At 45.4% G+C, this 14170-nt stretch overlaps 1 pseudogene; it reads right to left on the bottom strand.

Moving 5' to 3' along the window:
- The window catches only part of LOC104125666, a 4797-nt pseudogene extending 706 nt beyond the window's left edge, over window positions 1–4091 (bottom strand).
- Between the last annotated feature and the right edge of the window lie 10079 nt (window positions 4092–14170).

Below are 14170 nucleotides of genomic sequence, written 5' to 3'. Positions count from 1 at the left end.
ACCGCTCTTTTTTTTTCCTTTCTCTTTCTGAAAAATATGCAATATGTAAGCATTAATGAATTCATTCAGGGTCATTTAAATTTGACTAATTTAAAGGGTTGTTAGGAAGTTTTATACAGAAAATATAACCCAATGGGAATGCAAAGGGCTTTAGCAACTTGCACTCCCCAGAAAACACCACAGCCTGTGGATCTGCAGAGCAGCCGTGATGTGTGCTAGAGACGCAGGTGATGACCGCTTGGCTGTGTGGCAAGAGTGTGGGGGTCCGGAGCTGCTGCTCCAGGACCTTGCCTTCATCACTTGACCCAGATGGAAGGAAGTTCACCCTCCTCTTCACATTCATTCTGACAGAAACCACAGCCAAATATTTACCAAAAAATTGGCTGAAGTAATTGAATTTACTGAGGACGACTGAACACTTCTTTTCAGCCATTCCTTCCCATGCTGGCTGGGTTTTCTATGCTATCTGCCAGGAGAAAAGCAGCCCAGAACATGCATTTCACACAGCTTTAAGGACAAAGACTTTTCTCATGACAAAGTTTGATGTGTGGCTGTCTGAAAGCTCCACGACATGACGGAGCCTCAGAAATCAGTCTTTGATTTTAACATGGCTAGGTCTGATATCACGTAATACAGAGCCTCTCCGTCTGATCTCAACAGCCTGCTTCATTTTGCTTGCCCACAGACAGGCGCAAATAGAGTTCCCATAACCAGACATACTGCTGAGTACCACTGGAATACCTAATCTGGTCTGACTGATGTGCTAATCAGGCTCTAGCCGATTTCCTGGTGTTTTATCCAGCTGGAATGGATAATACTGAGGAACTGTCTTCCAGAATTCCTTAGTAGTAGCCATTGGCTTCCTTCCCTACCACTGGTTGCCTGTGAGCCTCACGAGACCTTGCTGAGCCAGGCCGAATTGACTGTGTTCCATGACCATCCTGACTGGGGGACAGCAAAGTCTGGTTAAGCAGTCAGCTCTGCTGGTACCCAGTACTCGGAACTGGTCCAGACACTGTCTATTAACAGGATAAAATGAGGATCTCGCGCATTTAGATCAGGCACAGGCTTACCTCTGGAGAAGTTAAATTCATATCTCGCCAAATAACAATGCCTGCAGCTCCCAGGGTCCTCTCTCCAATAGCGATAATAAGATCTTGCTACAGTGAAAAGGGTAAAGAAATCACTGTCAGGCTAATTCAGCGTTTCGCAGCCTTCCTAGAGTAACCCAATGATTTGCTATGTGGCTGTCCCTCAGACTACATTTTCTTTTAATTCTGGTCCCTATGAACTATATTTTATTGTGGCTAAAGATTTGCTGTCTAGAGTACAAAGAATATTAAACACAAGTTGTAAACTTAGGTGCTGCCTGAGATGCTGGTGATAAGCAAGTGAACAAACACTGGGATACAATTTACTTTGATGCAAAATTTAATTGTAATTATTTGATATCTCATTGATTACTAGAAGCAACTAAAATCTTTTCATTATAGAGGGATTTTTAACAGGAAAATTCCCCAAAGCATTCCCTCAGTTCTGTTTTTGCTGATAAGGGGAAGGAGAGAGCTATTCTGCTATGTCAATCAGCTGTTTCCCCCATCCCTCCCCAGTTTGAAAGCCATGATTCCAAAGGCATGCATTGTTCTTGCTGCTTTCCCTAGGAGCTCACTTCGCTTCTTACAAAAACCATAGAAAAAGTGACTGTAAATAGGCACACACTATAAGAGAGAGAATGCTGGCATTGTGCGACCTTAAATGAAAGGGAAAATGCAATGCTTTGCAAATCTTAAGGATTTCAATTTCAGTTTTTGTGCTCTTTCTATGTTTGTTTCAGAGAGATGTCTTTCATTGTACCTTTTCCTCATATCGCAGGCTTTAAGGGGAGGGTATTTGGTGCTTGGATGTTTATCCTTAATTTGAATTAAGGATCAGCAACAAGTGAATTACTAAGCCACAAGCACTGAAGATGAAAGACCATGGATATCCCTAGACATCGCCATTGATTTAAGGGAGATTGAGGGCCACAGCAGATCAAGAATCAGAGTAGAAAAACTCCACAGGGATTGGTTGCCTAAGGGGGAAAAGAGGCAGTAACTGGGTATAAAATGGCAAAGGGGATGCACACCAGCCTGCAGCAGTTACTGATGTCCATCTATCCTCTCCTTGCAAAGCCAAGTGCAAGCTGGACAAAAGCACCAAAGCAGGTACCTGCACCTCCTTTAATGCCCAGGAACAGGCATTTGCCTTCAAACCAGAGAGAAGCACAGCCCTTACTGGGAAGCGTAGCGGGTGCTGGCAGCGCTGGGGGAGCAGTGCCTAACAGGAGAGGGAGCTAAGGCCCCTTCCCAGACAAGGTGCCAGCTTTGGACCCTGTACCTTGGCTGAAAGACTGAATATAGCCTTTAAAAAGTGAATACAGCTCACTAGCTAAACTCTGAAGCATAGAATTTGAGACCTGCTGGTAGTACAGTCACCATCTACAGGGGAGGACGAAGCCAGGGCTGTAACAGACAGGTTGTGCTGCTGTTTCCCAGGAAACCGACTGTCTCCATCCAGTTTCTGGGCTGATGTCCAAAATAGCATAAAGAAAGACTAGGGTAGGACACTTATCTTGAAAATAGTTGTGTGTGTGTGTTCAGCTGATGTGAGCAGTACTCTGTGGTTCTGGTGCACTGTTTTCCTGCTCCAAGGTAGGTATGGGAGTAAATTAAATGTTTTTGAGGTGGAGGCATGCAGAAAGACTGCTGATTTCAATTTCCCATTCTGACATAGCACTGAGCAAGTTGCTAACATCTCTGCCTCAGTTTTCCTTTTATAAAAGGGCAGCTATCTGGGGATTAGTTTGTGATTGCATACCTGAGCAGAAGAAAGTACATCAGGGAGGATTAATGTATTAACCACCTCCTACGTACTACATCAAATTGCTGAAATCCTTTAATCTATTCAAATGCATGTTTGAATATAGCATAGTGATGAACTAAAACAGAAAAAAAGAGGTATTTGAGACTTCGTTTTTTCTTCAGAACATTGAGCTCTTTAAAGCATGTGGACAATTAATGTGAACCAGCAGAGCTGGCCCAAGTAGGAGGTTTTCCATCCTGATGCACCATCTGTAAGAATGGTTAAAGCACAAATGCAGCCCACATTGTTCCAGAAAAATCCTACTATAGAGAGAAAAAATAAAGGTTCATCTCTATAACCTAGTCAAGCATACACAAATACGGGCAAATGGGATGTCATGGAGGAAAACCTTATGGATTCATTCACCCTAAACCGAGAGAAGTGCAAAATGTTTTGACTGTTTGTTTCCAAGGGATTTCTTAACACCAGTGGAAGGATACAGGGCTGGACTGCTATTGTTCCCCAAAACTTCACAACTTCACTCTTTGGGCAGGAACCAGTATAGTTCTGATCGTGGAAATTGTAGTTGTGACAGTCAGGGTATAAATAGCATCCCCACAGGCCCTTTGATCTGCTTTTCATTCCTTATGCAATTGTTTCCTTCATAAAAGCTTTTGCACTTTCTTCAAAGGAAAGCCTGGCTAAATGTCCAACATCATTTACTGAAATATTCCTTTCTATTTTGCTTATGAGTTTCCTGGACTTTCTTCTGTGGACATCTTTTACATCCCAGTTGCAGACCCACTGAGGCCTCCAGGACTCCCAGCCCATGACAGCTAATCCACTGAAGTCCTTAGCTGGGGTGCAATAGTTAATGTCACGGCCAGCTTTTTCCAGATGAGTTTGCAAGCTGAGGTTCTGGGGTAGGCCACCATTAACAGGGACTTCCTGCGCTGTGTACCAAGGGTAATAGCCGAGCCTATTAAAATAAACCATGGTCACGTTCTGCCCTCTTGCTTTAGCTAGTGGGCTTCCAATTAAATGGAATGTTTCCAGGTTCAGTACGATATCCTACCTCAGGGAGCACAGGTCTGCTGGTCGTTCCAGGCAGCTGTGAAAGGCTTCCTCTCCCAGTCCAGTGGTCGGGCTGGTTTCATAGGGAAGTCCAGATAAGTGCTATGCACAGCCATGCCATGGGCTGAAAGGTGAATGATGCATCACATCATCCTGTTTTCAGGCAGTATTTTCATGACTTAAGAGGCAATATTAGGCAAGTCTTCCAGGTTGTCTGTAGAACATAACAGAAGAGGCACTAGTACTCATTCCATATATAGCTAAATGAATTGGTATCAGACACTTCTAAGGTATCCACCATGCTAACACTGAAGAAACAAAGTGAGCACAATCTAACCCAAAGAAAGGGGGCAGATTCCCAGCTGAAGGAAATCAGTCTCAGTCTGTGGAAGTCAGCATAACCACAGTTGCTTGTCTCATCAATCCGGGTCTTACTGAAATCACTGAGGATGTTGCCATCACTTCAGGGGGCTCTAGGGTGTCTTAGTGGCTGTGGCAGTTGGAAAGGTTGATGAAGAAATGGTTTGCTTATTCTTCAGGCTTTCACAATAGTAACAAAGGTAACTATAAAATCAAACCTTGGCTTTTATCACCAGCCTCACAGCTTCATGAACATCCCTGACCTATCTAGTACAGTGCCAGCCCGAGATACTCCAAATAGCTCTAAACAAGCACACATATTTCATTGTCATTGTGGAGTGCCATAAAGGGATACAAGTTCAAACCCCTGACAGCAATAAAGCAGGCCCATGAAAGCTTGCTCTGAGCTATTTATTAGCCTGGCTGCACTATCACATGGAGCTAGCGCCTTCCGGACCAGCTCTGATAGCTCTGCACGGCACTGCGTTGTGCAATGTGGACTTTGATGCTAAGGCCCATGGCCACTGCTACAAACAGAACCATTAGTCACAAGGTCCCAGCCAGTTACGTGTGTGTTAAGCAGAAAAGAAACCAGATATACAGCAAAACCTACATATTTATATGTATGTGAGAGAGAGACTTTTATCTGTGCTCCAACTCCTGGGCTGCCCCCTGCACTCAAACCCCTGGGGAAATCCCATACAGCTGTACAGTCAGCCATCACGGATGATCATGGATTTGTATTCGAGTCCTACTTCAGTTGTTCTTCCTCAGTCCTTGCCTGTTTATCTCTCCTGGGGTTGTGACCAGCTGGAGGTGAGGATCATGGGTTTCATATGGGCAGCCAGATTGTTACATATACTAATGGCAATAGCACATCTATGTTAGGCTTCCTTTATCTCAAAACAGAAAAACATTGTCATAGCTACGTACCTGGGGTACTTTCCTGGACCTCCCTACTCCTCTGTTTCTTTGCTATTTTAGGGTAGGACTAGCATGACCTAGTTTCAGGTACCTGCAGCAAAAATATCAACATCCAAGGTAGCCAACCCAGGTGCTTTTAGTAAGCCATGGATACTTTTAGGATACAGTCATCTGACAGTTTGAGACATTGGAGCTCTCTGAGGTGTCCAAGATGTGCCCATTCCTCCTGCTGACCGGGCAGGCAGTCCACAGGACCAACGCAGAACGGTGTAGACACTGCAGGACTCAACATTTCTTCAGGGAAGTCTCACCCCATGAGACTCACAATACTTTGAGTTTAGTGAACAGGAGGCCCAGGTTTTCAAAACCACTGCCCACAAGTGCCATATCGGCATTAATGGGCCTCCTGGAAAATGGTGTTAGTGAAAATTAGCCCGATCTGCTGAATATCTCTCAGAAAGTGTAAACCATACCAAGAAATCAAGCTCAGCAAAGCCGCTTGTCAGCATTAGAGGCCAAACTGAATTTTCTCACTGGGAGGTTGTACAGCCAAAGCTGGAAGGTGATGGGCTGGCTTTTCTGTGGAGACAACCAAACAAAGGAACAAAGGACCAGCTTCAGAGAGTCAGGCTTGCTGCCCATCTTCCCCAGAAGGATGGAGAGAAGGGATGGGGGGGTCTTGCCATCCCAGCAGTTCTGCCCCTTACTCCAGCCCCTGCCTGGGATCAGCATGTGCTTCTGGCTTTCCAGGAGGGCTGCAGGGAGCTGCAGCAGTGGTGCCCAGCAGTTTGCTTTGCTTTGCCTACAACCAACTGGGAAATGCAGAGACCTCGCTGTGCTGGTGCATGATTGCTGAGCACTGCTCTTGGAGTTCACAGAGAATCAGAGCTGTAAGAAAATTCTGCCAGAGGGCAGCAAATCCCTACAATTGCTTTTGTTAGGGTTTTTTTGTTTTGTTTTGTTTTTTAAATTGCAGCATGTGATTGTAAATTGCAGCATGTTGAGTACCCCCTGTGAGAACTGTACCACCATCCTGCTCTCGTGCCTGTCACAGGCTGGATGGGGAGGTGTCACTACCCAGGCTGGGCACATCCCTCGGGTGTTTTACCCCAGGTTTTGGGGAGCACTTCCCACGCAGGACCTGTGTCATTTGGCACAACACACCGGCAGCATGAGGCCACGGCCACCCATGCCCTAGGCCACCTGGTGGCTTCGCCCAGCGTACCACAAGCCCTGGGTCAGGCAGGGGCAGGGCTGCCAGGCCAGGCTGCACCAAAACCCACGGGGCTCCCCGGGGGCTGCTCTTGCTGGGGTCTGCCCTGGTGGGAAGCGGGGAGGCTCAGCGCTGCCCCGTGCCATCTCGGCCAGGGCTGGGGTGAAATTTGCCCTACGCTTTACTGTGGGCTGGATAGACTGATTTGCTGCCCCAAGGCCTTCTGAGCTGACACAAGGGAAAGGCAGTATCAGCAAGCTGAAAAAAATAATGACTGATGATGAAGATGTTAATGATGATGATGATGAAGATGATGATGATGATAATAACATAGGTTATTGAAGACTGCAGGGAAGTAGCAGACCACCCTGCCCCTCTGAGAAAAACTTGTCATGGGGGATATAACACAGAAAGATAGTTGTAGTTGCTCTATTATTAAGGAGGAAACAGCTACCATTTTGTATTCTCTGTGAGGGCAAATCACTGAGGTTTACTGACTTCTGGTTTTATTCCATTTGATGCATTTAGCACACACGTGCTCCAGCTGGGAACAGGCCCTGAAGTCACTTGTTTGCAGCACACAGGAAGGATGTCCTGTGCCTGAGCTCTGCTCAATATTTTTCCCTTTACCCAGGCTTTTCAAATTTGCTTCCAGTTGTGCAGGTTTGCATCATGCTAAAAAATTCTCCGCCTCTTTTTGCTAGGTATTTCTTTCATTTGTATCTGTCATAGCTGACAAAAACCAGAATTAATGTATCCAGTTGTACCCCTTCTGCTGATTATATTTTTCTCTGCAAACCAAGGCAACGCGGAGGCAGCCTATCTTGGTGTCCAGCTGATAGTGAAAATGCACAGTGGGTATCAATTCCCAAGAGAGAGAAAGTAGAAACCATATGTCTTTATTAGACAGCAAACAGCTCTGGCTAAGACTAAGCAAAAAAAGCTTAAACCAGGCAGTTCTGAATTGAATAGACATAGAGAGTACTTGAACCAGATCACAGGATACTGCTGAAAAAAATCAGCTGGCTAAATGATAAGAAAAAGACCAAGCATTCATCAGATTATATAAACCCTGCATCCCTCTCCCGCAATTAATCTAGAGCTGAGGAATGTATTTTCAAGCTTTGGCATTTATCTTGTAACAAAAATCCTCCTCCAGTGACGTTACACTATTCATATCGAGGGATTAGGAAAATTACAGATGATGAATGAAGACAATGATCTTTTCTCCTTTCTGGTTAACATTGTTACAACAATATGACATTGATGCAGCACAACCTTGATGGGCTTATAACAGGCTGTCTCAACAGGCAAGCTGATCGCCAAATACTCTTATCAAAGACGTGCATGGTTTTTGAAACAAAAATTTTCACACCCACAGAGATCCAGTAAAATCCCTGGATTTTTACAGAATAATCCTTTTGTTGACTTTTTATCAGCAAAGCCAAAGCTGATACACTCAGAAGTCCGATGAGCTGGAGCAAGTTTTGTCCAGTTGAAGCTGTGCTGTCAGCAGCGAATCTTGCTCTCTGTGCTGGATCGGGATGCTCAGAGTCTGGTGGCAGACGAGGTGACCCTGAGAGCCACAGAGCTTGCAGCAGCCTCAGGGAGGACAGTATGTGAGGATGCATTGAGGCCGTCCTCTACGTTCCCTCATATGGATGGGGGCTTATTCGGCCAGGGTATCCTTTAGCGATTTGCCTCGATGACATTTTGCAAAGCATCTCTGTTACGTTAGTAAATGCAGGGGACTTGAATGTGCAGCATAATGAATAATAAAAACGGAGCAGGACCTCACCTTGCAATTTTCTGACTGACCCAGTGACATCGGTGGCTCATTATAGCTGAGACTCAAACCCCTTCGGTACAGTACTTCAGTGATCCCCATGCAGGTGCTAGGAACCCTGGGCAGCGTGAACTGCCAGGGGACGTTTTGTAGTGTTTCAAATTTAGGGGAGGGCACCCTCAAAATGCTACAAATTAAAGTATGGATCTGTTGCAGCAGCGCTATTTCCCATAGCAACTGTAAGGATTAAGCTGAATAAAGCATCAAAAGCTATAATTCAGCATTTTAACACAGGTATGGCAGGTTGGAAGACAGGTACTGATAGCAATTTTGTAGTAAAATTTAACTTCTATGACAAAAGATTGGGACTGTTGGACAGAGAAGAGCAGATTTTAGCAGACGAGATACAAGTCTGTGTGGGTCTCTTCTGGACAGTCATCTGGCCTCTATCATCTCAGGTCCTTTTGCCACCACAGTGGGCTTTTCTTATTATGCATGTGAGACCACTTGCATTCTGGTGGCCTACTAGATAGCTGGACTCTTTGAATAAGGAAAATGAAGAAAAGTAATCAAGTGCGTGCCCTTATTCAATTTGCTTCTCTTCCACGCTGCATAGATGTCTCTCATCTGTACACAATTACACCTGACAGTTGTCCAGCCTGGGAGATTAGACTCATACTTAATCCTAGCAAAAAGGCAGATGGTTTGATGGATTGATTTAATGGCCCACTGGAACATCCATAAAATCAGTCTTTATGCTTAGCTTGTACTTCTGTGATGCTCTTGATGCCAGTGACTGGGCATACACTGAAATAACCACAAAGCTTCTTTGGCCTATGTCCAGCCTGGCAAGGTTCTCAGTGCTCCCGACCACAGTTTTTCCCCTGTTTTAAGCCCAAAGATTTTCCAGTACCCCCCTTTTCCAAAGAGGCTAGCCTTTGCACTAGGAGCTGTATTTTGGATGTTTATGCTATGCAATCAGCATAATGGCCTGAATCCTGGAATAGCCTGAGTGGTCTGCATTGCTGTCACATTGTCTTCATGTGATAGCATATTGAAAAAATTATATGGATTACACCATGTGCAAAGCAAGGACACAGCCTCAAGATGTGAAGGCTGCGTTCAGGAGTTGGCTTAAACTGACTCCCAGGATGCCCAGGTTTCCTGCCACATTGCTCATAGAACCACGGAATGGCAGGGGTTGGAAGGGACCTCAGGAGATCATCTTGTCCAACCCCCTTGCTAAAGCAGGGTCACCCAGAGCAGGTTGCACAGGACATCGTCCAGGCAGGTTTTGAATATCTCCAGAGAAGAAGTTTATCTGTAGTTCAAAATACCCACACCACAAAGAACACGTTTGGGAGGTGTGCTTAGAGGATAGCAACACAGCCGTTGGACTTCAGGCTGCGCTAGAAAAAAGTGAGAGCCCATTTTAAGGCATGAGAACTGCATGGGTTCTCCCTCTCCAGGGAGCTCCTGAGTGCGTGGTGTGTCCATGCAGCACGGGCCAGGTATGGGCTTCATGGCATGTCATTACCATCCTCTTTTTCCTAAGTTTCTGAGGTTACTGAGAGAAAAGATCAAACACCAAGAGGTTAGCTTTGACTTACCGTTATTCCTTACATCATTTTAAATGCTGTTGAACTGATTTTTTTGAGAAATAGCTTTCCTCTCTGTTCACTTTTCTGTTTCAAATGTATACTGGACCCTAACTGAAAACTAAATAAATGATGGCTGATGTTCTGAGCATGTTCTTCTCACCGAAACTGAACAAAAGGTTAGCCCTGCACAATAGGAAGGAGTTGCCTCTCCTCCCACTAAGTTTCCTGGGAGTCCAGCAGAGTTACTTTGTATTTGCACAAGGACAAGACTGTGCCCCCAGACTGTGCAGAACAAACACCCACACGCAAACTGGAGTGATTACAGCTTGCACCCAGCACCAGCAGATTCGGGTGACATTCCTTTCTTCCTACTCCTACGGAATAGCTGTAACACAACAAAAAAAAAAAAGCATTTGATTCCCCCCCCTCCCCCCCCCCCCCCCCCAGCTGAGTACTACATTAGAACTCAATGTTATTGTTGGAGGAAACACAACAATTCAGTGTTGTCAGTCTAAGGGATTATTGCAATTATTTTAAGCCAGCAGTCATGTAAACTTCGGTAAGCCTCATGTATGGATGGAGACTTTGAAGAAACCTAATGAGCCTCTCTCCATGGCCATGCCCCAGCGCAGCCTCTCCACCTAGCTCTCACCCGCCGCCATGCGACCTGCTGCTCCGCTGGGGGCACAGAGGGACTTTTGGAGGAACGGCTGCTGACCGTAGTCGCAGCAGCTGGTGGGTGCTGGGAACTAATGGACTAATGCCAGCCTAAAAATCCAAGGGTGAACAAAGCAAACATGAATATTTCATGCCTGGTTTTCAGCTACTGCAAATCAATAAAGATGTGCCATCTTACATCAGATGAGGTTGTGCCCCTTTAAGAGGCAGGAAATCACAACAAAATTGAAATAGGAGGTTGCATTCTGGAAAATCACAAATCAGGTACTTTCTGTCAAAAGTGGGATAACTCTACCACTCAAATTAGCATCTTCATTGCAGTCAAGTCAGTTTATTATTAGGTTTTTATCCAAGTATACTCAGAGCTGAGTATTGCTGCTGAGGTATGAATGTAACGGTGCTTACACATCTCTGTTCCTTCCAAATCAAGTTGCATCAGTACCTGAATTCCTGCAGAGGCCCCTGGAGAGCTTGTCTTATTTCTTCCTACTTCTAGGTTTAGAAAAATTTCTCTTTGTCCAATCCATGGATTACACCATGTGCAAAGCAAGAGGATTCACATATGTCCATGCAGCGCGCGCCAGATATGGGCTTCATAGCATGTCATTACCATCCTCTTTTTCCTACATTTCTGAGGTTACTGAGAGAAAAGATCAAATACCAACAAGTTAGCTTTGACTTACCATTATTCTATACATCATTTTAAATGGTGTTGAACTTAAAAGGTACTGAAAGACTTTGCAAAATCTTGTGCATGACCCAGTTTCGCTCAGCTTGAAGAAGCACCTTTTGTAGAGCAGCAAAGGGTCATGCACTGGCCCTGCCAGCTTGCATCTCGCCTAGGGGCAGTGCTCCCCCACGGCTCCCACTGCAGCCCTCTGAGGGTGAGGAGGAGCAGGAGGAAGATCCACTCAGGCCTGTGTTCTCCCATGTAGAGGACCCCCATAGCAAACAGCCCCCGACAGCATCTGGGTCGTCCCCATGCCCAGCACCAGGGAGGTGATACTTGGCATGAGCCTGTTTTAACATCCCCATCGGGAGCCTTGTGCTGAGCGTTAAGATGCTTATATTGAAGCTCACTTCCACCCCTCATGGGGAGAGGCAGGAGCAGCCACACACGGGGGGCCAGGGTAACAACACAGGGTGAAACACAAGTGTCAGCTTAAGAAAACCCAGCTGCCCTCTGTGTACGCAACCCACTGCCCAAAATGCCATCGAGGGGTAAGGCATCAGTCCCATGGGGTTTCCATAGCACTTAGGGCGAGTGGACACAGACCCAAGGTAAGGAGCAACTTCAGTAAGGGGAAAAACTGAATACTTTTTGTTCTGCCCTGGAAACCCACCATCTGAAGGAGCAATATAAAAAATGCTTTTAATAATCTGCTGTCTAATTGACTGAGAAGGTTATTACTAGCACAGAAACAAATATCATTTTTCCAAAACCTGCCCACAAATGTCAGACTGCTTGACTGTCTGAGGAGAAAAAAAGCAGGACCCACACTCCGGGCTGCTTTGTTTCTCACGGGTGTTGGAGAGCACCTTAAATAAAAGCCAGGAGAGTTCTTGCTGTAATGGAAAAATGAGAAAGGAGCTCTGACTCTCTCTGAGAAAACAGGCTGCCAGCATGTTAAAATATCATCCTAGGCTGAAAAATAAATAAAATGTCTGAAGAGGCCACGTTTATCACTGAAATAGGAGCAGCTGCATGAGCGAAGTTTAAAATACTGTCCTTTGAGATTATAGAAGTCTGTTTATTTCTAGCTCGTTAGGTGCTGCTAGGTTCCTGCATAAAGGCGGTTACATAATAGCCATAATCCGTGCGGCGGCAGGGGCCATACGTGCCAAGCTATAAGGTTACACAACCACCGCCGGGCTCGTTCCCACCAGGCAGAAAACAAAGCCTCACCCCCCTCATGGCTGTTCTGCTGCTCCTGGGCCAAACTTTACAGGCACCTGTATCACAATATGCACACGCATGCGCTCAGTCATATACACATGCACATAGGTATGCATGTGAGCACACGTATCCCCTTGTCCTCTTGTTATGGCTTAAACACGGTTTTCATTGAATCAGAAAAACGCTACCTTGGAATTACTGCGGTGACGTTATCCAGGGGGTAAACTGGCGTGTTGTAACTATTACAGGCAGCGAAGTCAAATCTCAAGCACGCGCTTACTTTGGGAAGCTACTGAAAGTGCTCTCCCCTCTTTGCTGATGTGACCTCCAGCTGCTCCTTACTGCTGGGTGCTGTGGTGTGCGGAAAGCACGTGGTGCCACTGCTGAATAAGGACGACTTAGGGGTTTTAACCTCATTAAGCAGTACGTGACATCATTGTTTTTCCTTGGTTTTTTTCAAGGACTGGAGTCTTGTCTCTGGGAAGCTGTACTGTTCCCAGACAGTCTTATTCTTCGAAGTGTACAGAGCTATCGTTTCCGACTTATTTTTAGAGTAACCTGTGTTTGCAAATGCTTCCACCCTCTGAGTCTGGCTCAGATTGACAGGAAATTACTTTTCCTGAAATGTAAACAAAAAAGAAGTTGTGGCTGCCACGGCATCTTAAGCGTGTCAAAGTTTCTTTGGCAAAGTCTTTCATATGTCTTCTTATTATGGACGATATGCAGTTTTAATTCACTACCTACAACAAATGCCTTCAGTGCAAAACTGAGGCAGCTTTTAATTTAAGCAACATTTTTTTTTTATTTTAGCAATATTTAATTGAAAAAAAATGCATACATGTATTTATGCACAGTGTTACAAATCCAAACCGGTCTGAGATTTCATTCTGTTGGTTTTGTCTGTGAGGGTTGTTAGCACTATTTTTCAACAACAATATCATTCCCATTTTTACAAAGCCACTGACCCTAGCAGAGAACATGGCATTTGGAAAAAGCTGATGAATTACAAAAATGCAGATATGGTTATGTTCAGCCAGTGAGCCTTTCTCATCTTTTTTCTCCTCTAGGACTCAGTGGCAAAAGGGGACTTCAGAAAACATGTTAAATATCCATGTTCCTGAGTTGTGCCACTCCAGGTGAGCTTTACCTGCCCTGCATTTGGCATCTGGTGAGGCACCGAGGTCTAGGCTGGTGACCCCAAGGAGCCCTCAACTTTGGGGGAGCGCTGCAGGTGCCCTGGCACAGTACCCCCCATCCTTGGACCGACATGCTGTCCTCTGTCCCCCACAGAGGCATGGAGAAGAGGGGGAGACCACCAGGCACTGCCTCTCGCCTGCCTCACGGACCCCAGGGGATGGGTTGGGTGAGCCACCGCCAACGCTGCCAGCTTCATACCAAGGCTGCTTACTCACAATGCAGTCTTGGTGAGGCAATACTCAGCTTAGGGCTTTGCTACCACTTCCATATGGGTTTTGCCCACTTCCTTATCCCCGGCTCAGCCATGTGAGCAGTGGAATGTGAGTTAGATTGAGGAATTAATTTGATTTCAGAAAAAAGAGCTGGTTCTAGCTAAGGACCTCATTGTAAAAGTTACAGCATAGTTCTCTGCTGCTTCAGACTCTTCCTCCAAGCAATTTTAGCATAGATAGAATTTGGATCATGTCTCTCCAAAGACTGGACCATACAACTAGACCAGAAAAAAAATCTTTGTAAAATTATATGCACCAGAATGATCAGGCAAGACCTACAACAATATTACAGGCTGTAATGAAAAATGTACTTTGCAAAGCTTTCTC

Source organism: Egretta garzetta, unplaced genomic scaffold (assembly GCF_000687185.1).
Source record: "Egretta garzetta isolate BGI_Z169 unplaced genomic scaffold, ASM68718v1 scaffold64, whole genome shotgun sequence".
Lineage (NCBI taxonomy): Eukaryota > Metazoa > Chordata > Aves > Pelecaniformes > Ardeidae > Egretta > Egretta garzetta.
This window is presented reverse-complemented; position numbering and strand designations above follow the sequence as displayed.